Genomic DNA, 25,028 nt, shown 5'->3' with positions numbered 1-25,028 from the left:
TTTCAAAAATATTTTTCAACAACACTTTGCATAGGTCAATCTTCATACCCTTTTTCACAATTTTGTATGCTAAATCAACAGCAGTACAGGGTACACTGTTTTCCCTTGCCGATTGAAAGAAACAATAACCTATGACTCTAATTGCAAATTTCAGCTCTGCATTTGTAACATTATTCAATTTTAGACCTCTGCAATCAGATTCAACTCTGGTTAAAGTGATCAATTCCTTCTGTGAAATCATTTTCTGAGCTCGGGCATGGTCAAAAATAGGGTAACCGGTGATCAAGTGGATGATTTCCATGGTGATCTTGAATGGTTTCTCCTCTAACCACATAAAGTCATCATGAACTCTACTCAAAACAAATTTAACCCATTGGGGTTTGAAGACTCGCAGGTAGGTTAGGGCTTTGGTCAATCCCTTGACTTTAATATGTTCAAACTTGCTATCCAGTTTTCCATCGGTACACAATTCATCATACGTTTCCTTGATCTCTGTGTGACCTAGTTCCTCAACACGACACTTAGTGAAGAATCTGACATCCTCAACTAATAAAACCCTATCTGGAATGAGTGAAAATGCAATTTTATCATCCGGTTCAGATGCTACTTTGGGAGGTAGTGAGTATTTCAGTGAGGGCTTCTCAATGTTCTCAACAACAACGGGTTTCTGAATCTTAGGAGCCATTTCAAGCTTTGGATAATCACTAACGAAAGAGCCTTAGGGTTTGAAAACTTTTAACTAGCAGACGCTTTCCACTTAGTAAATATAAAACAGATATTCACAACTGATATGATCAGTTAACTTGTTTGACAATGCGTTGTGATTGATATGAATACCTTGAATTTTGCTTCGGAAGAGATTTGATCGCCATTGAATCGCTTCGCTCTGCTTTCTAAAAACTTGGTAAGTGTAAAATGACCATGCAAAAGCTTTAAGTACACATTTTATCTTATCGGGCTCCATGCAGTTAGGTCAGAAAACATTAAATGCATTCGGTTCCACTAAACCAATTTACCTTCCTTTTTATGCTTTTACCGAGTAGCCAAACTTCCTGCATTTACCGACTTGACAGGCTTCCTGCATTTACCGACTTGACTAGTGCTCCAAAAGACTTGATAAAATTTCAAACTTGCTAATGCATCTTAACTATGCAGATTTTGAATTAAGTACATGATAAAATAGGAACTGTTAAGATTTTAACCTTGAGAGAATGCAGTCCCTTCATACCTTTACCGATTAATTTGGAATAGATGCACCTAACTCGGTAGGTAAGGTGCTTTCTTCATTTGACACAATTTCCTTCTTTTTCCAAATCATCTAGAATTTGCTTTTTATTTCTTCAATATCTCCTCTAGGTTGATCTCTGCAATCTCTAGCCAAGTGTCCAACTTTGTGACAATGAAAACATGCCATACCAGGATTTCTCCATGATCTTTGGCTGTTCACTCCAAACCTTATAAAGCAGTTGGCACTTATATGTCCTTATCTTCCACAACATTCACACCATATCCTTGTATTATAATCCCATGGTACTGCAGTATACTGTCGGTTAAGATTTGTGTGAGTTCGGTAGCCTCTAGTATTTGCTCCGTGTGCAGACCACATATAGTTCTTCTTCTTAAACCAACGCTTCTCGGTACTGTGTCCATATCTATTGCAGTTTTTACAAAACCCTTTGAATTTTTCCTTCTGATAATTGCTAGCAGACTTTGTCCTACATTGGTTAGATGTGTGACCATATTTATTGCAATTGTAACAATAACCATTGGACCTAGTGACATTCGGCTGCTTACCTTTTCTAATTTGGCACATGTTGGCAGTATGTCCTTGTTTTCCACAGTAGTTGCAAATAGGCTTCTTTCGTTTGATGTTCTTCTTGTTTCCAGCTTGTTTTGATGATTCTCCTCTCTCGGTAGTGTGGATTCCCTTCTTAGTAGAGTCTTTTCCTTTGTAACCAAGTCCTGCATCTTTGTTGGGTCTTCTTGTAGTTAGTTGCTCATCCAACATCCTTGATGCTTCATAACTTTTCTTTAGTGTTTCTTTTGACTTCTTTTCTTCTTCAAGTTCATCGGTCAATCTTGATAGTTCAAGTTTCAATGCTTGATTCTCATTTTCCTTTAGATTTGCTTCATGATGTGCATAACCCAATTGATCAGACAGATTACTTTGAATTCTAGTCATCCTTGTGATTTCATCATTCTTTTTAGACACCAATGCTTCAAGCTGTTGTTTTTCCCTTTCCATATCTCTTATGTTATCCTCAGCTATTCTCAATGCATCAAGATTTTCAGTCATCTGTGTGCTGAAATGTTCATGTTCTCTTTTCATTGCTTTTAGCTGATCAGTCAGTGCTTTGTTCTTTTCTTTCAATGATCCGATCATTTCTTTAGTCTCTTCAGATATACTGTTCTCAGATGACGGCTCAATTTGTTCCACCAGCTCTTGAGAGTCATGCAAATCATTAGACAACCTTCTTCTAACTTTAAGAGATTTTTGCATTTGTTTCTGCATGTTAGCAATTACTTGATTAGCATGATCTAATTCATTTTGAAGATTCACAATTCTCTGAGATTGTTTGTAGCCTTCCATTGATAAGATCTTTCTCTTTAGGCAGTTAAACCCTTTTGCAAGATTCAAGATCTGATACCAATTGTTAGGCCCAATATGGAAAGCTAATGTACTAAGAGGGGAGGGGTGAATCAATACTTCAAATCTTTTCTTCAACAATAACTTTACTGTTAAGCATAAACCGAAAACTGCTGTAACATAATATAATGCTAAAACAAATAAATAACAATCATACATGATTCACTCCATAACACATATATTTTGGTTACGCAGAAACTCTTGGTTAGAGAGAAAAATTATGGTGGGGATGGCACCCACAACTTCACTACTGCAATAATAAAGGTTGCTCGGTTAGAGCTACATGTTTAGATATTTCTGATAGCTTACCCTATTAGGAGTATCAAGATCTTTAGATATACCTTGCTAAAGGATTTTACAACACTTATTCTAAATGCTGCATCTGGTTAAAGACTTTACAATTTATAGACCTTGTTAAAGTCTTTTACCCTGTTAAAGGTTTCTCTTACAACTCAAATATTACAATCAAAATCTTACAAAATATCTGCAACTTCACATCTAAAATGTTATAGCAGATTCTATGTGCTCAAAATGAAATTACCTTGCTTATAGCATACCTCGGTAAATCATAAATTAACTCGGTAAACCTTTCTATTTACTCTATTCCTTGACTATTCTCTGAAATCCTTCTTGGTGACTTCTGTGTATCTCTGTCAATTGTAACAGTCATAACACTTAGTGCTTTCCCATGATTTTTCTTTTCACATATGTCTTGCTTCACACACATATATTTGATCCTCAATTCATGCTGTATAAATAGATCTCTTGTAACGATGATCTGGTTCATGCTTTGATCTTACAAACATGATTCATTAAATGAATAACCATAAAAAATTATTTCATTGGATAGATGTCCTCAAAATCATATAAAATCTATAAGTGCAGTTTCCAATGTGTTAACAGTTTCTTGTTCTTTGATCTTTGTAACACGTTTCCCATATGTGTCTAGGTTCAATGAATCTGGTAACACGTTTCACTCGATGTGTATTAACTTAGTATACCATCTTTGCTACTCGGTAGTCATAGAATGTTACTCGGTAGACAACTCGCTGTATACTAAAATTTATGACTTGTAACTTCTATAACCGACTGCTCTGTGCTTACCGACTGAATATTTCGATAGTAATAACTGACTAGAGTATATAGGATGACTTTGGACATAAAATTAATGACAACTTAGTAAATAGTAACACTAGATACTTCCGATTCAGTGGATTCAATGGCAGATAAGACTACATAACTGAATGAGGCACCTGATAAGAAGGCATAGAGGCAATTCAATGCCATGATGGACATGATGTCTCTACTGCTAGCCAAGCTCAACCAGAATGTTGTTGGGGTCCCCAATTAGCCCAACAATGGACCGGAAGCCAGCACTTCTAACGCTCCTGTAGGCAATGGAAATGGGAGTAACAATGGAGGTTCAGCCCCAAGGCCTTTACAACCTCTATTTCTGCCAAGAGAAGTACAACTAGCTGAAACATAGATACCCACAACTGATGAAATAAGGAACAACTACATGGTATATGCTTCTCTTCCTTGTGAGATCCGAGATATCCTAACTCTAGATCAGTTTATGAATCAGAAAATGAAAAGAGGAAGGAGGAATGACTATAAGTCTGCTACCCCAAGATATTTTCAGCAAGCTCTTGGCAGAGTGACCTTAGCACACTTTGATGGAAGTGCTAAGGGTACAGCTAGAGCATGGGTACATAATTTGGACAATTACTTGTTCTTGAGGCCTATGCCGGAGGAGGATGCCATCAAGTTTGCTACCTTGCACTTGGATGGAGTGGCCCACAAATTGTGGTACCATGGGTTGGTCACCCTTGGTCATAACTTAATCATCACCTATGCTGATTTCACCAATAAGCTAATTGAGAGATTCGACACCAGGGATCCAGAGGTGAAGTTTAGAGAACTTGCACAACTCAGGCAACAAGGTTCATTGGACACTTACGTGATTGAATTCCAAAACCTGTCAGTCATGGTGGGTAGCATTTCAAAGAAGCGGTTGGTTGTCCTTTTCACTTAAGGACTTGAAGAACCTTTGAGAGGATGGGTCAAAGCTTTTGATCTGCCCACCCTAGCAGAAGCTATAAAAAAATCTAGAAGTATGGAGTTGGCTACCCCAAAGAGTAAAATTTAGTCCAAGCCTTTCCCTTTCAGAAAGGACAAGAAGAAATTCACGAATCAGACCAAGAGGTTCCCTTCGTGTATGGATGATGGGCTTTGTCAAGAGCTCTGGAGAAAGAATCTTTGTTATTCTTGCAGAGAACCTTGGGTTCCCAGACATAGGTGCCATGAAAAAGGGAATTTGCATCAGATGGAATGCTATTCAGAAGATGGGTTCGATTCTGAAATTTCAGAACAACAAACAGAAGTTGAGGACAACGAGTATGAAGAGGCTCCTGAAGGGCCTGAATTTGGGTCAGAAGATAGAGTAGTGGTTGCTCAACTCTTGAGCATTCACAAAAATGAGTCTTTCAGAGTTTGGGGTGTGATTGGAGAGCATCGAGTGATAGCTCTCATTGACATAGGTGCCACACATAACTTCATTGATGAAAGGATTGTTGCAAAAAAGAGACTAGTGGCAGAGGAAGTTGAGAGCTTCAAAGTCATGGTAGCAGATGGCTCCACTATATCCTATAACCGAATGATTTCCAACATGTCTCTGAAGTTGGGAAATCATGAAATCAGAGATGATTTCTTTGTGGTGAGTATTGGAGGGACTGATGATGCAGTCCTCGGGATTCAATGGTTGAGATCTCTTGGTGAGATCACACTAAACCTACAAACCATGGAGCTGAAATTCATGTCTGAAGGAAATAAGGTAGTTTTGAGAGGAATGTCACATGGGGGACTTAGAGTTATATCCTTGAAAAGAATGGAAAGGCTGATCCACCATAATCAGGTGGAGTGGGTAGCAGAGTGTTTGATAATGCCTTCCAATCCCTTGGTGGATAAGGGCAGTTATTCCTCAGATATTTTAGCAGTGGTCAAGGATAGAAGCAAGATCATGGTAATGCCTTCAGAACCACAACAAGAGCACAAAAATTATCCTAAAGACATTCAAGCTTTGATAACTAAGAGAAGAAAGGTGTTTGAAAATCCCCCTCCTGGCAGGCCCCTTGAAAGAAGTGCTGAACACATTATTGAGCTTGAAGAGGGAGCAAGCCTATCATGACTACTCCTTACCAATATCCCAAGAAGAAGAAGGATGAGATTGAAAGAACAATTTAGGAATTGCTTGACATGGGTTATATACGACCCAAAAAAAGCCCCTTTGCTTCGGTTGTTGTTTTGGTGAGAAAGAAGGATGGGACCATGCACATGTGTGTGGATTACAGAGCCCTAAATTAGAAAATCATCAAGAATCGGTATCCTATTTAGAGAATTGATGAGCTCATTGATGAGCTACATGGGGCAGTATTCTTTTCCAAGATTGACCTCAGATCTGGGTACCATCAGATTAGAATGAGAGCTTCAGATGTGGAGAAGACTGCTTTCATATGCCACTTTGGGCATTTTGAGTTCCTAGTCATGCCCTTTGGTTTGACTAATGCTCCTGCTACATTCCAGTCATGCATGAATAGAATCTTCCAAGAATAGTTAAGGAAGTTTGTGTTGATATTTTTTGATGACATCCTAATTTTCAGCAAGTCTTGGAAAGAACATTTACAACAGTTGGATGAAGTGTTGGGCATATTAGAATCAGAGTCCCTATTTGCCAAGGAGTCCAAATGTGAGTTTGAGATGGAAGAGTTTCTCTACCTTGGCCACATTATCAGTGCGGGTGGTGTGAAGGTGGATCCCAAAAACATTAGAGCCATCCTTGATTGGCCTACTCCTGAAAACATAACACATTTGAGGGGATTTTTGGGATTGTGTGGATTCTATCGGAGGTTTGTGAAGGGATATTCTTAGTTGATGGCCCCCCTTATAGATCTCACAAAGAAGGGAGCTTTTGAATGGTCCGAAAAGGCACAGACAACATTTGAGCAGTTTCAAGGGATCATGAGTTCCTACCTAGTTTTAGCATTTCCTGATTTCACCAAGCCATTTGAGCTACAATGTGATGCATCTGGAGAAGGTGTTGGTGCGGTCCTCATGTAGGATAAGCATCCTATAGTCTTTGAGAGTAGAAAGTTGAGAGGTCCTGAGAGACTATATTCCATTTATGACAAGGAAATGCTTGCCATAATGCATGCCCTTGCAAAATTTAGATAGTATCTGGTGGGGATTAAGTTCATTGTTAAGATTGACCACAATAGTCTTAAACACTTCATGCATCAGAAGGATCTGAATGAGAGACAACATAAATGGGTGAGTAATCTACAAGCTTACGATTTCAATATTGAGTATGTTAAGGGTAAAAACAATGTGGTGGAAGATGCCTTATCTAGGAGACCCCATTTAAGCTTACTTTGCGAGCTTACTGCTGATTGGAGAGAGTTGTTACTTGCCGATTATGCCAAAAATCAGTTTGCAACTAGCCTTATAGAAGGTAATTTTCATGATGAAAGGTACAAATTGGTTGAGGGATTGATCCTGTACAAGGGAAGAATCTTCATAGTAGCTGAATCCCAGTTAAAAGAGAAGATTTTGAAGACTTTCCATGACTCCCCTTGCTGGTCACCAAGGTTAGTTCAAGACATATAGGCAGATTAGGGAGAGATTCTCCTGGAAGGGACTTAAAAATGATGTTTTGAAGTACATTAAGGAGTGTCATACATGTCAGAGGAACAAAGATGAGCACACTCTACCAGCTAGTTTTTTACAACCCTTGCCTATTCCTGGTCAAAAATGGGAAAGTATTTCCATGGGTTTCATCTCGGGGTTGCCTCAGGCTCAAGGGAAGGATAGTATCTATGTGGTGGTGGACAAACTTACAAAGTTTGCTCATTTCTTTGCCATCACCAACTCTTTTATAGTAGCACAAGTTGCTGAAGTGTTCTTCTAGGAGGTGTTCAGATTACATGGTTTACCGAAGAACATTGTGAGTGATAGGGACAGCAAGTTCCTAAGTGCTTTTTGGCAGGAGACTTTCAGATTGTGTGGTACTATGCTCACTCCAAGAACTAGTTATCACCCTCAAACTGATGGGCAGACCAAGATAGTGAATAAGTGGCTGGAAGGTTATCTTAGAAACTATGTCTTGGAGCAGCAGAATACTTGGGTGAGATGGCTTCACCTAGGGGAGTATTGTTACAATTCCTCCTATCACATGTCCATTCAGATGTCACCATTCATGGCACTATATGGTTATGAAGCTCCTAGCTTCGTAGACTTGGTATTTAGTGAAAGCAGGACCCTCAAGCAAAGGATATGATGCAACAAAGTCAGGATATTCTAAGGATTTTGAAGGATAATCTCCAGCATGCGCAGAATCAACAAAAGTTATATGCTGATCAACAGCGTATTGAGTGCACCTTTGAGGTGGGTGACATAGTTTATTTGAGGCTCCAACCCTACAGACAATCTACTCTCAAGAAGAGTGGGGTTGAGAAATTGAAGCCTCAATTCTATGGGCCTTTCCGAGTCAACAGAAGTGTTGGAGAAGTGGCTTATGAGTTGGAATTACCAACAAGCAATAGGATCCATAATGTATTTCATGTGTCTCGCCTTAAGAAGGCTCTGGGACATAATGTTGTTGCTTCAGCTGAGTTACCTCCACTTGATGAGGAGGGAGAGTTGGTTTTGGTTCCATAAGCTATCCTTGAATTCAGAGAATGATCTTTGAGGAGAAGAGTGATCAGGGAATACTTGATCAAATGGAAGAATCTACCAACAGAGGATGCTACGTGGGAAAATGAGGAGATTTTATTGCATCCAACCTTACAGTTGCTTGAGGACAAGCAATTTTGGGGAGGGTGGACTGTAATGTCCCCTTCTCACTGATGACCTTCCAATGGTCCAATAGCCTATTCCTGAGACTCGTAGGTTAGGTGGAATGAAGAATGAGGGTCTAGCATTGATGAAACAAGGACTTACTATTTTTAGTAAGTCAGGGAATGGCCATTCTGGTGTCACTGTCCTACTGAGCTCTCTATGTTTTTCCTCTAGACGCGATGATCATATTTTTTTGAGCAGTAGTTCTTGACTTACTATTTTTAGTAAGTGGCTATGTGGCACAGTTCTATTTTTGGTAGTTGACAGGGTTATGATTCTACAACAGTTTTGTGGTCGTCCGGGCTCAGTTTCATCCTAGTTGTGATAATAATCAGTACGGGAGTCATTTGAGACATAATTAAATATTAATTCCTTATCCTAAGGTTAATATTTAATTAATTTGATTATTGGCTACTAGTTTATTAAATTTGGGATTAATGCCTATTTTATCCTAAATTGTGGCGAAATTCATGTGTACTATGGGATGTCAAAATATTTTAGGAGAACATTATTTCATGTTGCATCTCCATTATGTGCCAAGTGATTTATGTGGGCCCTCCCCCTTTTTGGCGTGAGTCTTGACTCAGGAAGAAAGTGGCGTTACACTTGGGTCCACTTGTAGTGGAATGAAATTCAAATGCAAGGCATGGAATTTGGAGGAATGGAATTTGGATGTGAAGAGTGAAGTTATAAATATGAGGCTTGGGCTCCCATTTGCACTATCTTTGAAAATTGCATCGTTATGCTGCCGGTTTGGCTACTGAAAATTTGAGCTTCGATGTTGGCTTCCTAGCTAAGTCTCAGTTTCGTACTTGCAAGATAGTACCTACCTGTGTCCTTGTATTCCCATTGCTGATTGGTGAATGAGTTGCAGATTATGGAGTGTTCTATGTTGGATTTGTGTGTTTCTGGTTGCTGGTCGTGGGACTGCTGAAAGTATATTTTGCTCACACTTCTTAACGAGGCGACTCCATCATTCTGGGTACTGACTCATCCTTCCTTCCTTGCCATGGCGATACAATGTGTGAGTTTTTAGCATTTTTAAATGAGCAATGAATTTATTAGATAAAATCAAACTTCTCAAGCATAGCGTGGGTTTTTGCACTTGCATTGGGATGCATGCCAAATGAATAGTGGGTTGTTTGGGTTGTATTTTGGATTGGATGTTGTGGTTAGTGTTATATTTGGGGATTGAGATTGATTTCATGTGATTTGGGTGAAAAATGAGGGAGTTATGAATATTTTGATGTTTCCATAGGCTGCTGAATTGTACTTTCAGCCTGCAGATCCGTGTAACAGAAAATTATAGTCTTGTTGTAGAAATCTGCAATTATTCTTCTCATATCATCTCTATGTTGTAAGGTTGTTTTAATAGTACTGATCATCCCTTCTTTCTGCTTTCATTTGTAATTCCCACTTTATAAGTGGAAGAGGCTGGCTTGTTGCCTTCTAAGTTTTGTAATTCAGTTTTTGTACTCAGTCCTCCCACTGAATAAGTGGTCAAGTGATAAGTTCAATACAATGGTCCTCCCACTGAAATATGCAGTAGAGTGATAGCTTAATGTAATGTCCTCCAGCTGAAATATGCGGTAGAGTGATTGAATTTCAGTTTCTTGTCATTTTCCCTTGGTCGGTTTACCACCAAGAGTTTGGTTTCTATCCTACTGGATAAGTAGAAGGGGCTGGCTTGCCGCCTAGGCATTGTAATTTCAATTTGATTATTGTTGCTAATGATCCCTAAAACACCGTATGCTCTCACCCTCCCAGACTAGGCTCTTGGTGAACAAAAGGTGGAAGGGTTCCCTTTCAGTAGTTTGGATTATTTTCCTAACCTTAACGGGTTATTTGTTTTGGATGAATTGTTATTGGCCTAAAAACAAAACAAAAAGATTACTGGGATATTACAAAATGAATCTTGTCCTAATCCAAGGACCATCCAATCTAATTTAATCCAATCAATCCCCAATCTAGTAAAAAATTACTAAGTGCTTATCCTCATCTCACATCATTTCATTATTTTCTTGATCTAGTCTATCCAACCAATTTCAAATCATCACCTTCATTCTCAACATTTTGAGGTTACCCGTGCATGGTATTGACTCACTCTCAGAAATAAAATATGGAAGTTCAAAGTAGTGAGATTCCCAATCCAAACCTCTACGTTTATCGTGATGCTCAAGTAGAGGAAGAGTATGTTGACCAACCTAAACATTCTTCATGCTTGAAAACCTTTATGGAAGATCCATACAACTAGGAAATGTTAGAAGAGCTTATCAAAGTTGATCCGAATGGGTTCTTGGTTAAACTTATTAAATAAGGGGCATGATTGCCACTTGACTTTGACCGATCCATCCTTGACACTCCAATGTAAGGTGACCTCGCTAACTGACCCCTTCTTAGTACCATTCTTCATCCCCCACCTACAACTTTTTCACTTTCCAACACATCTAATCTCCCTATCTCTCAACTGCCTTGATTAACCATACCCCAAAACAATTCTGATAACTACATCAATACTAGCTTACCCCCCATGAGTTCCATTACTGCTTTGCATCCCCTAATCACTTATCAAGCTCTCGTTTACTCTTATCAATATATTGGTGGTGGTATACTAGTCATGTCTACACATATCCCAGGGACTAACTTAGGTCAATATATCCCCAATGTTCAAAATCAATTTCCCATGGGATATACCTGAATCCTATTAGATTGAGTTGTTTCAATGCAACCTAATCCCTGAAATGTCTCATCCTCTGAGCTGTCAGTGTCTTGAAACCTTTGAGAAAGTCACTAAGAAAGGCCTAGCATTGGAAAGAGTCCTCCTAGAGCAAGGTGTCCTCCTAGAGCAAGGTGTCCTAAAGCCTTATCAGAAAGATTCCTAAGGGTCCTCCTCATCAAATGACAAGCCTAGGTTTTGCTCTAGGAACAAGAATGTTTTCAATGATGGAGTCACTAATGCCAAGCATGTCTAGATTGTGACTATCTCGACCAAGTCCACCATCACCAATAATCCACTTTCATTATATGCTCATGTTTTCCATTTGAGATCCAAAATCACACATCATACCATTATAATACCAAAATATTATCCCACATAAATCAATCCATCCTCATCATCCAAAATCACTCTTGTTGTGCAGTGGAGAGAAATCCACAATCTATCATCATAGGAGAAAATCAAGTGGAGCATTGGGGACATTTCCACTTCTAGCTCAATCAGAGGAAGAAGAGAAAGAAGGTATAAAAGGTTCTTTGCTTAGTTTGAATGTTTTAATTGTATTTCATGTTTAGTTTATGCACTAAAGTTTAATTGGTTTTCCCCTCTTTATTTTGGCAATGCCCAATGGGACCCCAAGTCCCTTTAATTTAACATTTTTACAAGTTTTTGTAAAATTTCTTTGCAAGCCACAGATCGACATCTCCACCTCGCTTCGATGTTTGCACCTACTCATCACTGTCTTCAATCTTAGAATTATGTCTTTTCTCTTGTAATTTTCTAACCAACTATGTTTTTTGCAGGGATTGTGGATTAGCATCTACGTCTGTTGATCAAGGTTTGTGTCGTGGTTTTGTTGTCTCTGCTAGGCCCAATCGATGTCTCATGTTTAAAAGGAGTGGTCACATTTCATTGTCCTACCTTTTACTTATAACTCAATAAGAGGAAGAAGAGAAATGAGGTATAAATGATTCTTTTCTTATTTTGAATGTTTTTATTGCATTTCATGTTTAGTTTATGCACTAACATTTAACCAGTTTTTCCCATCTTCATCTTGTTCTACTAACCCTAACAAAATTGTGAAGGAAAAATCTCTACAAGATGGTACTAAAATAGAAGGTATTGTTGTATCTACTTTTCATGCTAGAAGAGATAAAGATGAATGGATTATTGATAGCGGATGTTCAAATCATATGACTGGTGACAAAACTAAGGTTTTAAATCTTGAAAAATAATACGAAGATGTTGTTAGATTTGGAGATGATCAAACGACTAGGATAGTTGGAATTTGTTCTATCTGTTTTGATGAATAACATAACAATACCAATGTTTTCTATGTTAAGGGCTTAAATCATAATCTTTTGAGTGTTGGTCAAATGCATGGAAATGGATATTATCTTGTTTTTTAGGATCATGGGTGTGAGATCAAAAAAGGGTCCAGAGTTGTGATTGCAATAGGAAAGAGGATAGATGCAAATGTTTATCAATTGAGGATAGCTGGTGGATATTGCCCGATGACACAAATTAATGGGAGTTAGTTATGGTACCGAAGGATGTGTCAAATTAATTTTGATAATTTGGTGAGGATTAGTTCAATTAAAGTTGTAAGAGATTTTTTTAAGATTACAAAGCTTGCTAATGCTATTTGCAAAGAATGTCAAGTTGGAAAATAAAGAAGGAGAACTTTTAAAGTTAAGGAATAATCTTCTATTAGACTGCTAGAATTAGTGCACACTAATCTTTGTGGTCTAACTAGAACAAGAAGTCAAAAAGGTGACAAGTATTTCATGCTTTTAATTGATGATTATTCTAGAATGACTTGGGTTACTTTCTTAAAAGAAAAATTTGAAGCTTTAGAAAAGTTCAATAAATTGAAGGCTATGGCTGAAAATGAGATAAATAGAAGAATCAAATGTTTGAGGTCTGACAGAGGTGGAAAGTTTACTTATGACAAGTTCAATACTTTCTATGAGAATCATGGGATAAGAAGGGATTTATCTGCTCCTAGGATGCCACAACAAAGTGGTGTGGTCCAAAGGATGAATAGAACAATTCAAGAGGCTACTAGAAAATTGATGAATGAGGCAAGTCTACCAAAAATCTACTGGAAAGAAGAAATACACACTACGGTATACACACTTAACAAAGTACAAATTAGAAGAAACTATGGAAAGACATCTTATGAACTATGGTACAAAAGGACCCTGTTTGTGAAATATTTCAGAGTATTTGGAAGTAAATATTAAATTAGAAGAAATAAAGAAAATTTAGAAAAGTTTGACACAAGAGATGATGAAGGTATATTCTTTGGCTATTCTATGAAAAGTAAAGATTATAAATGTTATAACAAAAGACCATGAAGAATTGTTTAAAGCACAAATGTGAAAGTTGATGAAGACATTCTGAAGAATACAATTGTAGAGATTGGATATGAATCAGATGAGTCTATTGGTAAACAAGAAGAAGAAAAGGATGAAGAAATAAAAGTGTAGAATGATAAGGAAGATGCTTTGAAAATTGCTCCTAAGACTTTGAGGTATGTGCAGAAGAACCATTCAAAGATATAGATTATTGGAGACAAAAAAGAGGTGTTATCGTAAGAAGTAAAGCTGCTGAAGAACAAGTGAACTCATTCTTAATTTCAGAACAAAGCCAAAAACAATAAAAGATGCTTGCAGTAATCAACATTGGATAAGAGCTATGAAAGAAGAATTGGAATAGATTGAGAAGAATCAGACTTGGGAACTTGTTCCAAGACTAGCTAACAAGAATATGATAGGAACTAAATGGGAATTTTGGAAAAAAGATGGATGAAGATGGACACATAGTAAGGAATAAGGAAATAATTATATGTAAAGGCTACTCACAGGTAGAAGGAATAGATTTTGAGGAAACTTATGATCCTGTGGCAAGAATGGAAGCTATTAGAATATTTCTGACTTTTGCGACACATAAGGATTTCAAGGTTTATTATATGGATGTGAAGTCCACATTCCTAAATGGATAACTAAAAGAGGTGTATATGGAACAACCAGAAGGATTCAAGCTATCAAACACTCTGGACATGTTCTACAAATTGAAGAAGGCATTGTATGGATTGAAGCAAGCTCCTAGGGCCTGGTATGCAAGGCTTGACAAGTTTTTGATGAAGCAAGGATTTCAAAAAGGTATTGTTGATAGTAACCTCTATTTTGAGGTTGATGAAAATGAAAATTTGAATTTAGTTATTTATGCGGATGACGTAATATTTGGAGGAAATGATGACATGTTAAAGAAGTTTGCTAATGAGATGCAAGAAGAGTTTGAAATGTCTATAACTGGGGAAATGAATTTCTTTCTTGGCTTACAAGTTAATCAAAATGATGATGGTATCTTTATTTCACAATCAAAGTATGTTAAAGAAATGTTGAAGAAGTTTGGAATGGAAAATGCTAAACCAATATGTACTGTTATGGCTACTGGTTGTAAGTTGAGAAAAGATGTTGAATCTCTGAAGGATGATGAGAGAAAATATAGATCAATGATTGGAGGATTATTGTACCTAACTGATACTAGGTTGGGTATTATGCATGTTGTTTGTCTTGTAGCTAGATTCCAACAAGATCCTAGAGAGACACATGTTGCTACTGTGAAAAGAATTTTTATATACTTAAAAGGAATAAAAGATATGGATTGTGGTATCCCAGAAGATCTGACTTCTCTCCTATTTCTTATACTAATGTAGATTGGGCTGGTTGTTTGGATGAGAGGAAAAGTAAAAGTGGGGGTGCATTTTTCCTTAGACCCCAATTGGTTGCTTGGTCAAGTAAGAAGCAAGATTTAGTATCTCTATCTACTATTGAAGATGAATATATTGTTGTTGCATCTTGTTGTACACATGTATTATGGATGAAACAAACTCTGAAGGATATTGAAATATTGTTTGATGAGCCAATTCCTATCTTTCTTGACAATACCAGTACAATAAATATTTCCAAGAATCTAGTACTACATTTAAAGACGAAACACATTTTAATCTGATATCATTTCTTGAGGGAGAAATTTTTGGAGAACAAGGTGAAGCTTGATTATGTACCTACAAAAGAACAAATTGTTGATATCTTTACCAAAGCACTCCCTAAGGATACTTTTAAATATCTCTAGAAGAGATTGGGGGTTATTTCCCCTCCTTTTCTAAACTGGATTCATATAGAGGTGCATTAGTCTAGTGAACTTCATGAATATTATTATTTTGGACTAATGATTGGGGATTGCTCTTTGGGGGAGCTAAGTGCAGTTCTGAGTTTTTGAGGGGCTAAGCATAATGAACTAACATTTATTGAATTTGGTCCTTTGCCCTTGATGGAAAAGGCAGAGAGAATGAGAAGTTTGGCAAAAAGGGAGAGTTTTGGAGATAATTGGAAAGTAAGTGACAAAGGGAAAATGTTAGAGTGTAGTTGGCAAAGGGGGAGAATAGTGTATTGGAAAGCATTGAAAATTTGGTATGAAAGTTGTTGATATTGTTGCTTTAGTTGATATGTTGCCATCAATGAAAAAGGGGGAGATTGTTGCAATTTTGGGCATAATGAGTTGTTGATGTGTTGCCATTGATGTTAACATACTTTGGTTGTCATTAGTGAATGATTGGTATAGGTGATGTTGAGTTTACTATGTAGTTGTGCTGAGAGATTTGCACCTCATTTATTTTATATTATACATCTATTCATGCAGTTTGGATATGCTTTAAAGAAATGTTTAGAGATGTTAGATTTGGGATTTGTTTCTTTGGATTTTAGTGCATAGGAAGTTGTGTTCACTAGTGTGTGACGATATTTGATAGTGGTTATGTGTGAAATGCATGCTCCACATTTCTTCACATAATGATTTTTGGTGTTGCAGTTTGGAGACAAGTTGGTAATGTCCTTAGCTTCATTCTATTTAGTTGACACGAGTTCTTGGGCTTCAGACGCATGGTTTTAAAGATCAATGGTGTTTACTCTAGGTTTGGCCAACCTTGGGTGTTTACACTTCACATTGTTGCTCTGATGATTATGGATCGATGTGTAACAACTAACATGTATGCTATTTATTTTGGTCCCAGTTAAGACGTGCTATGGTCTACTTTACATTATTTTCCACCGTGGGAATGTTTAGTACTGACCTAACTTGAATTGTGTTTGGTTAAGATGCTTAGCCAACCATGGGAGATTTTACATATGTAAGGATGATATAAATAAAGGATAATTTGTTTAGGATGAATTTCAGTAAGAAAGTGTGAGTTGTGGCATATGTGTATCAGCCTATGCGATGAAGGTGTGTGAAAGAGGATCTATCTCCCTGATTGTTTGATTTGAAGATGTTTGAGCTAGTAAAAGGTGTCAAACAGTGTGGACTTTCATGTGTTAGCTATCGAAAGCAGTGAGCCAAAGGTATCGATAGATCATACTATTGTAGAAGTATATCAGTTGTGGATTATTTCTCTTTTATTCTTCTTCATCTGGGTAGTGAGTCTTTCTTTCTTTATTTCAGGCAGTGAGCCCTTTGGTAGTGAGCCTTTCATTGTAAAAATAATATATTGAGAATAATATTTTTCGTGGTTTTTCCCTTAACAAGGTTTTCCACATCAAATTTGGTGTTTCATTGTGTATGATGTGTTTTGCTTTTTATGTTCTTTAATGCTCATATCTTTGTATGGATTAAGTAATAAAGTTAAGTTACCATGGATCTAATTTAAGGAAAAGATTTTTTAGTTGTGTGAACAACTGATTCACCCACCCCACTCTCAGTTGTCTTGCGCATAAGAAAATTCAACAATAATGATATCACCCACTTGCACCAAATTATACTCATGAGGGAAGTACATTTTGTAATGTCCCCTTTTGGGATTTACCTGAATTTGGTTTTGAGACAACAATTAACTTAAAGTGAGAGTTGTAATATATTAATAAATATAATTTAATCAAAATTGAATACATTTTATTATAACATTTAACTTAAAATTTTAAGAATAGTTCAGAGGATAGAACTTATCTTGATAACTTTTTCTGATTTGACAATGGGAGATATACTATGACTGATAGAATCAATGATGTCTATAGATCTAAAAGTATTGCTCCTAATTTTGATATGATTCCTCACTCAAGATGATAGAATTTTATGACTTCTTTATTTAATCAATATCTCACACATATTTCATTTTATTTGCTTCATTGATTCATATTTATTCTCCTCAATAATGATATGCATTTCTATGTTTTTGATTTATATATGCTCCAATATGCTTTATAAACACGCTAAATTATGCTTCATAGATCTGCTATAATCTTTCTCTTACATCTCCTTCACAAAATTTGCTCTTGACAAGTTATTTTCTTCATATTAATCTGCTAGTGTATATATGATCTACTTCTTTTTCTTCCAAAAATGTTCTATTTAGTCTTCCACAAATCTAACATAATATAACCACAATAGCCTCTTTCAAAAGTTTGCAATAATCTCCAAGAATGCATTCTCTTAAATTGGTGTATATAATTGATCTTCACACCACCACTTTTCTTCAATTCTAAAAATATATTTTTAATATCTTCATATCGTTATGTTTGTAAATGAAGAGAGATATCTCTTAGAAAAGACATAACCTCTTGAAAACTTAAATGCAACCTTTTAATTAGATTGTTTTCCCTTCACAAAATATCCTTCTTTTATTCACAAACATTATTACTACCTTTAAATGATTATAATTATTGTCTTTATGAATCACAACCTTTCAATAATACAAATCATTGCTTTTTAGTTGCTACATCTTTTGTCTTTAAATACCCATTCTTTACTTTAATCTAAATGCTCCCTTTACTTATACAAATCAGATAAGACAAATTATCTTATTCTTATTTTGTCTTTTCTATTTTTTTGTCTTATTCTCATTACTTTGTCTTATATGGTTTTCTATCGACCACTAACTTTTAATCAACACCATGTTGTGTCTTATTCATATCTTTATTATATTTGCTATTCATTTGTTTTTCTTTAGAATGATCTCTATCTAGACTATATTTGCCTTTATCCATAATGATATTACTTCTCATAAGGATCTAAATTTTCCTTATAATTGTTGTGTATTGATTGAGAGAGTTGGCCACCTTTTCTTTTTATATTAATTTATGTTTCTCTGTAATTGTTGCTTAATGTTTATCATTTATAAAAAATATAAACAATTTCTATCATTGTCATAATTGTGTATTACATGGGCCAACACAGAATTCATTCACCTTGGAGAATCATTGATGTTGTAGAATATAATCATATTCTTATTGGCCTCAAGCTGAGGTGACAATCAACAAATATTAATGATTGTTTATTGTTTCTCTAACTTGGATTTGAAAATATAACCGTAGCCTTTCAAATAATTATTGTATACAAATGTGGTTGTTGCTACTAATGTATGATCACTACCCATATGAAGTCACTCCTTTAATACATAATCTCTGTATCTTTAACAATATCAATTGATCCATATTATTTTGTCTTGTCAATCATGTTTTTCTATCTGTGTAATATATTATTCCTCACGCTTAATATTTTTAGTTATGACATAACAAATGCCTTGATTATTGCATGTTGACTTATTAACATGTAGAAAGTATTGAATATTTAATCTTGAATCTGTAGAGTCCTAAAATTGAACCCTTTGCAATTTTTACCATATTTGGGGCCCTCACCTTAGTGTTTCTCATCCCTATGTCTAATTGGGACCCATTTATGCTTGTATTATGCAATAATGGCCTTTATATCACATTTCACCTTGCTGGGATCCTTAATCCTAGCCCAAAATAAGGTAGAACCAAGGAGTAGTGCCTTTGTCCTCCCTAAATTAGGACCGTTTTAAACAAATAGCATTTCAAATCCGAGTGGGATCCCCCTCTCTGTGTCAAACACGGAGCATACATAAAGTATACACATGAAGACATGGAGCATTCATGAGGTAGACATAGTTCACTTGGCCCACAGGAGGCTAGAACATCCATCTAGGACGCTATCCATCTATTGGAGCAACTAATCCATAAGAAGTACATTGGTATGATGTAACCATGTCTTGTGGGGTTAGGTAGAGAATGTAGTTGGGTTCCATGACTCATCAACGTAAGGTCCCTCAAGGTTCTAAATGCCACTGTGGTCATTATAAAAAGACCTATTTACGTGCCCCTCATCACACCTCCATTACATTACATACCTCACCCTACAAGATGAATTACTACTAGAGATGACTTCTATCATATCCTTAAAATATTGATAATATTATGATGCTATCAATTATGCTTTAATAATAATGACAAAGTATTAATAATCATAATATTTCTAAGAGGCTTTATTCTTTATGATATTAATTAATACTCTGAGAACTATTGTTAAACTAATTTATTTTCCGAGTCTAGTATATATATGAGTTTTTCATATCTTAAACGCTAGATTGTTTCTAATGAATTCTCCCATAAAATGTAAATATTATTGAAATGATAAAGCATACCAGTGATAATAATTACTTGTTGATTCCTTAATGACTACAATCAAACCTGCGATTATCGTTTGATCTTTGATTTAGAGGGGTTGAATAGTTAACCCAAGTTGTATGGTGGTTATGTAGTTTATCCTGTAGGATGACAGGATTATGCTCTGATACCACTGTAATGTCCCTTTTTGGGATTTACCTTAATTTAGTCTCAAGACAACAATTCTAACTTAAAGTGAGAGTTGTAATATAATAATAAATATAATTTTATCAAAATAAAATACATTTCATTATAACATTTAACTTAAAATTCTAAGAATAGTTCAAAGGATAAAACTTATCTTGATAACTTTCTTTGCTTTAGAAATGGGGGATATACTATGACTGATAGAATCAATGATGTCTATAGATCGAAAAGTGTTGCTCCTGATTTGGATATGATTCCTCACACAAGATGATAAACTTTGATGAATTCTTTATTTAATTAATATCTCACACATATTTCATTTTATTTGATCATTGATTCATATTTATTTTCCTTGAATGATATGCTTTTCAATAAATTTTGTTTATATCTGCTCCAATATGCTTTATAAATATGCTAAATTATGCTTCATAAATATGCTATAATCTTTCTCTTACATCTCCTTCACAAAATCTTCTTTTGACAAGTTATTATCTTCATATTAATTTGATAGTGTATATTTGATCTATTTCTTTTTCTTCCACAAATCTAACACAAGATAACTACAATAACCTCTTTCAAAATTTTACAATAATCTTCAAGAATGAATTCCCTTAAATTGGTGTATATAATTAATCTTCACACCACCACTTTTCTTCAATTCTAAAAATGTGTTTTTTATATCTTCATATCCTTATGTTTGTAAACGAAAAGAAATATCTCTTAGAAAAGACATAAACCTCTTAAAAACTTAAGTGCAACCTTTTAATTAAAATTGTTGTCCCTTCACAAAATATCCTTTCTTTTATTCACAAACATTAGTATTGCCTTTAAAAGACTATAATTATTGTCTTTATGAATAGAAACCTTTCAACAATACTAATCGTTGCTTTTTAATTGCTACATATTTCATCTTTAAATGCCCATTCATTACTTTAAACTAAATGTTGTATTTAGTTATACAAATCAGATAAGACAAATTGTCTTATTCTTATTTTGTCTTTTCTATTTTTTTTTTGTATTATTCTCATGGCTTTGTTTTATGTTGTTTTCTATTGACTGCTAACTTTTAATCAACACATGTTATGTGTTGGCATTTTTGATGATTATGTTGTGATTGTCAATGATGGACACACACTTGCATTGAGATCACTTTTATATGTATATGCTCAACCGATAATTGTTCCCAACTGGTATGATGCATTATAGTCCTTAGACTATCAGTGTTTTGCAGAAAGTGTTTACCGATTTGAAGCGGTTCGAGGATCTCAAGCGGTACGAAAAATCAAAGTGGCAGAACACACATTTCCCAGTCTTCATTTTGTCAAACCGGCAACTGGTATTTTTCTTAAACCGATATTTTGTATGAACCGGCAATACTCTGTGATGAGTTACCAACTGACATTTTGTGATGAGTACCATCCACCGATTGTTTGATGGTGCCGACACTTTAACGGTGCTTTTTGTGTCGTGTTATAGAATATGTCTAGATGCATTGAACCTAGGAAATTGTATTGTAATCCTATTGGACCAACATGAAATCAGAGTCCTTTATAAGGACATCATGTCTAGGGTTTTAGGTTGTTGCTAGGGTTTAAGGTGGTTGATGAGTTAGAGAGAGTGTGAATGTGTTGAAGACTAAAGTAATGCTGGAATGCATTAGGAACGAGCTATCAAGGATCTAACCAAGCAATCTATGCTATTTGCTAGATCACTCACTTGTTGATTACTCACATCTTTGAAAAGTCTGAAGCCCTTAACTGGGTAGGCCCAAAAGCCTTTTGTAAATCCTCTAACAAGGTGGTTCACATCTGTGGATCTAAAATCCTCTAGCAAGGTAGTCTTTAATTGGACTTATCTCCTAACAGAGATTGAGATTCCTAACAGGATCTGTTCTCGTAAAGAACATTGTATGACCTTAACCGGTCTGGTTCCTATTTTGCAGATAGTTACTTGTGAGTTCCATCTCACCGTGGTTTTTCCCATTTGGGTTTCCACGTCAAAATTTCTTGTGTTATGGTATTTGTGCTTCTGTGGGTGAATGCATTATTTGCTATTTGGTTTGCATGTGTGCTAACTGGTTTGTCTGCTAAACTGTTTTACTGGTTTACTATTAGTCTAGCAAAGTGTTTAAGTACAGTGATTTTTTGCATACTAATTCACCCCCCCTCTTAGTATTCATCAATTGGTATTAGAGCCAACCTTTCTATAAGTCTAACCACTTGGAAAGAGATATGGGGGAATACACTATGAGGGAACTTACTCATCGGCTCACTCAGTCTGAGCAAGCCTATGATGATCTTATGGTCAAATATAAGGCATCTCAAGCACAAAGGAGAGAACATGCTAAAAAGCTGATGGAGCTATCTGAAAATAGTTCCTCTGATGAAGTGGACATGGAAGCCCTGATTCAAGAAGTAGAAAAGCTGAATGAATCCAATTCCAACTTGAGAAAAGAATTGGAAGGACTGACTATTCGAATGTGGCAGGAGCTTGAGAACTGAAGGAAAGTTGAAGATCTGGTAAAAGACAAAGATCATGAAATCTCCAAGCTGAAGCAAGAAGTGCCCTAACTGCTCAACTCCATGCGAGCAAAGTAGAAAAGGAAGACATGCAAGGAGAACTAAACATGGCCATCTCTGAGAATGCAAACCTGATGGAAACAAATGCTGCTATTTCCAAAGAACTCTCTGAGTAAAAGGAAATACTTACTAAGTTCAACAAGAGTACTGTTAAGCTAGAACAAAAGCTTGAATCTGCCAAACCTGTCAAGAATACTGATGGACTTGGTTATTCCAGTCATGAGGAAGGTGAGACCTCTGGTACAAATGTTGGAGCATCAAAGAAACAACCGACATCAAAGGATAAAGGTAAGCAAAAGTTTAAACCTGTTTGCATTAACTGTCTTAAAGAAGGACATACTGCCAATGTGTGTAGGAGCAAAGCCTACAATAATTTTCCTTACTTTATAAACAATGTACCTATATCCAATAAGTTCAATGGTAATTGTTATGCATGCAACAAGTTTGGGCATAGAGCATCTGAATGCAGGTCTGTTATGAACAACACTAGAAGATATCCTCAAAGGACTCAAGGAGCTGGTCCGGAACCTTTTGTGAACCAGAATCACAACCAGTTTAATGCCTTTAATCATCAGTCAAGAAGCGGTGGCTATCAAGCAACAACCGGATGGAGAGAAAACTATTTCCTATCATGGTCATGGTCACACAACTGCAACATGCAGGAGGAAGAACAATAACATGAATAATGGACCTTGGAGAGCACCTGGAATGGTCTGCTATCATTGTAACAAACTGGGCCACATTGCCAGATTCTGCAGAACAAGAAAGAACATATTGGATGACATACTGGTCACTCCGGAAGGAAAGATTGATATTGACACTGTTCAAGCGGATATGAACAAAACTTGGAAGAAGAAACCAACAGTGTTGCAAGAAGAACCGGTTTCTGCACCTAGTGTGGAAATAACGAAACCGACAAACTAAGCATCAGAAAAGCTTAGGGGGAGCAAACGGTGAAATGTTTTGAACCCCCAGTTTACATTGGTAAAAGAACTTAACTGGTATGTGATACTTGTCATTCGGTAGAAGACCAAAAATAGTAACAGGAAAATTAGGGTTTACGCCTTAGTGGTGGAGCATTTATTACAGTAGGTGAGGAATATTTAAAAGGAATTTTCAAATCATTTCTCACTATCATTTTTCAAGCGAAGAAGTTTTCAAGTGCAGAGCGAAGAAAAAGTGATTTGTGTTGCGATTCAAAGAAATTCTGAAACCCTGAAGAAGATTTAGAAGCAAACATCAAACGGTCAAGAGAGGAACTCAAAGCGATGAGTCGGCAATCGACGAAGTGTGAGACGAAGTGGAATTACCAAGCCCTAAATTCTCAATTTTTGAAAGGTATTTCTCAAGTTTTTTGTTTTATCATGGCTTCCGCATCTCATGATAGTTCTAGTGCAACTGTTGATTCTATGGACTTCATACAATGAAAGTTGAAATATAATGCCTTGTCTCAAGTATCGGTTGGTGTGATAGTGGAAGAAGGGATTTCTGATTATATAAATTGTAAAATTGAAGACCTAGGGTCTCTCGTAATCCATTCTCAGCTAGGTCTATTCTATGGGAAGGATAAAAAGATCAAACTAGAGTATAGCATCTTGGAGAAGAAGAAGCTTCACAATGCGGTTTACTTCCTAGAGGATTTCACAGATGACCACATTCGAATCATTCTGAGCAGAGTTCATGGTGACAAGATGTATCTTGAGAGAACACATGATATCACACCGCAAGCGATTCATGCCGTCACTAGTTTTTGCAATATAGGGGAAGTGCCTGCCCCAAGGAAGGTCAGCAAGACAAAAATGTCCAAGCTCACCAGTTCAACGAGCAACTCACGTGGCATGACCATCAACCTAATCAAGGATGATCTGGTCAAGTATGCCTACATGGTGATAGGTACCAGACGTTCTTTGCCAGTAGAATTAATTCTGTCTCTGCTACAACGGTAAATGCTGCTTAGAGGATGATCAAGGAGGATGCACCGTTTGATCTGTGCACCTGTATGCAAAGACAACTTATGTTTAATCTTAAGTCAATCAAACAAGATAATGCATTAAGATTCAAGTTTGGACAACTATTGGTAGTGTTATTCTTCTACTTCCAAGGTTATTTCCCAGGAGTTGGAGATATTCAGTGGTCTGCCGACCAACCGGTTACCAAGCAGATCAAAGAGAGCCTGCAAGCAGTTGGAACTGGTTACCCTGATGTTCTGAACAAGTACTTTGATGAGTTCAGAAGTAAGATGAGCCTAAGGATGAGGATATCTAGTGACATTGTCAAGAAATATGAAGAGGATATTTGCTTTATCATCAACGTGGATGAATGCATAATGGAGGCTGTTGAGCCCAGACATGAAGAAGTAGAGCCTATGGGCTATGAGGTGATGTATGATATGCTTGATGGGTATGCTTCTACCCTAATCACCTCACCCCTTGATCCTAAGGAAAAGAGAACCGACACCTATTTGGAAAGGGTTGCACTGGTTGTAGAACCCTCTGAAAAGAAAGGAAAGGTAGTGCCTTTGG

The sequence above is a fragment of the Cryptomeria japonica genome, chromosome 5 (genome assembly GCF_030272615.1).
Source record: "Cryptomeria japonica chromosome 5, Sugi_1.0, whole genome shotgun sequence".
Taxonomy (NCBI): domain Eukaryota; kingdom Viridiplantae; phylum Streptophyta; class Pinopsida; order Cupressales; family Cupressaceae; genus Cryptomeria; species Cryptomeria japonica.
This window is presented reverse-complemented; position numbering follows the sequence as displayed.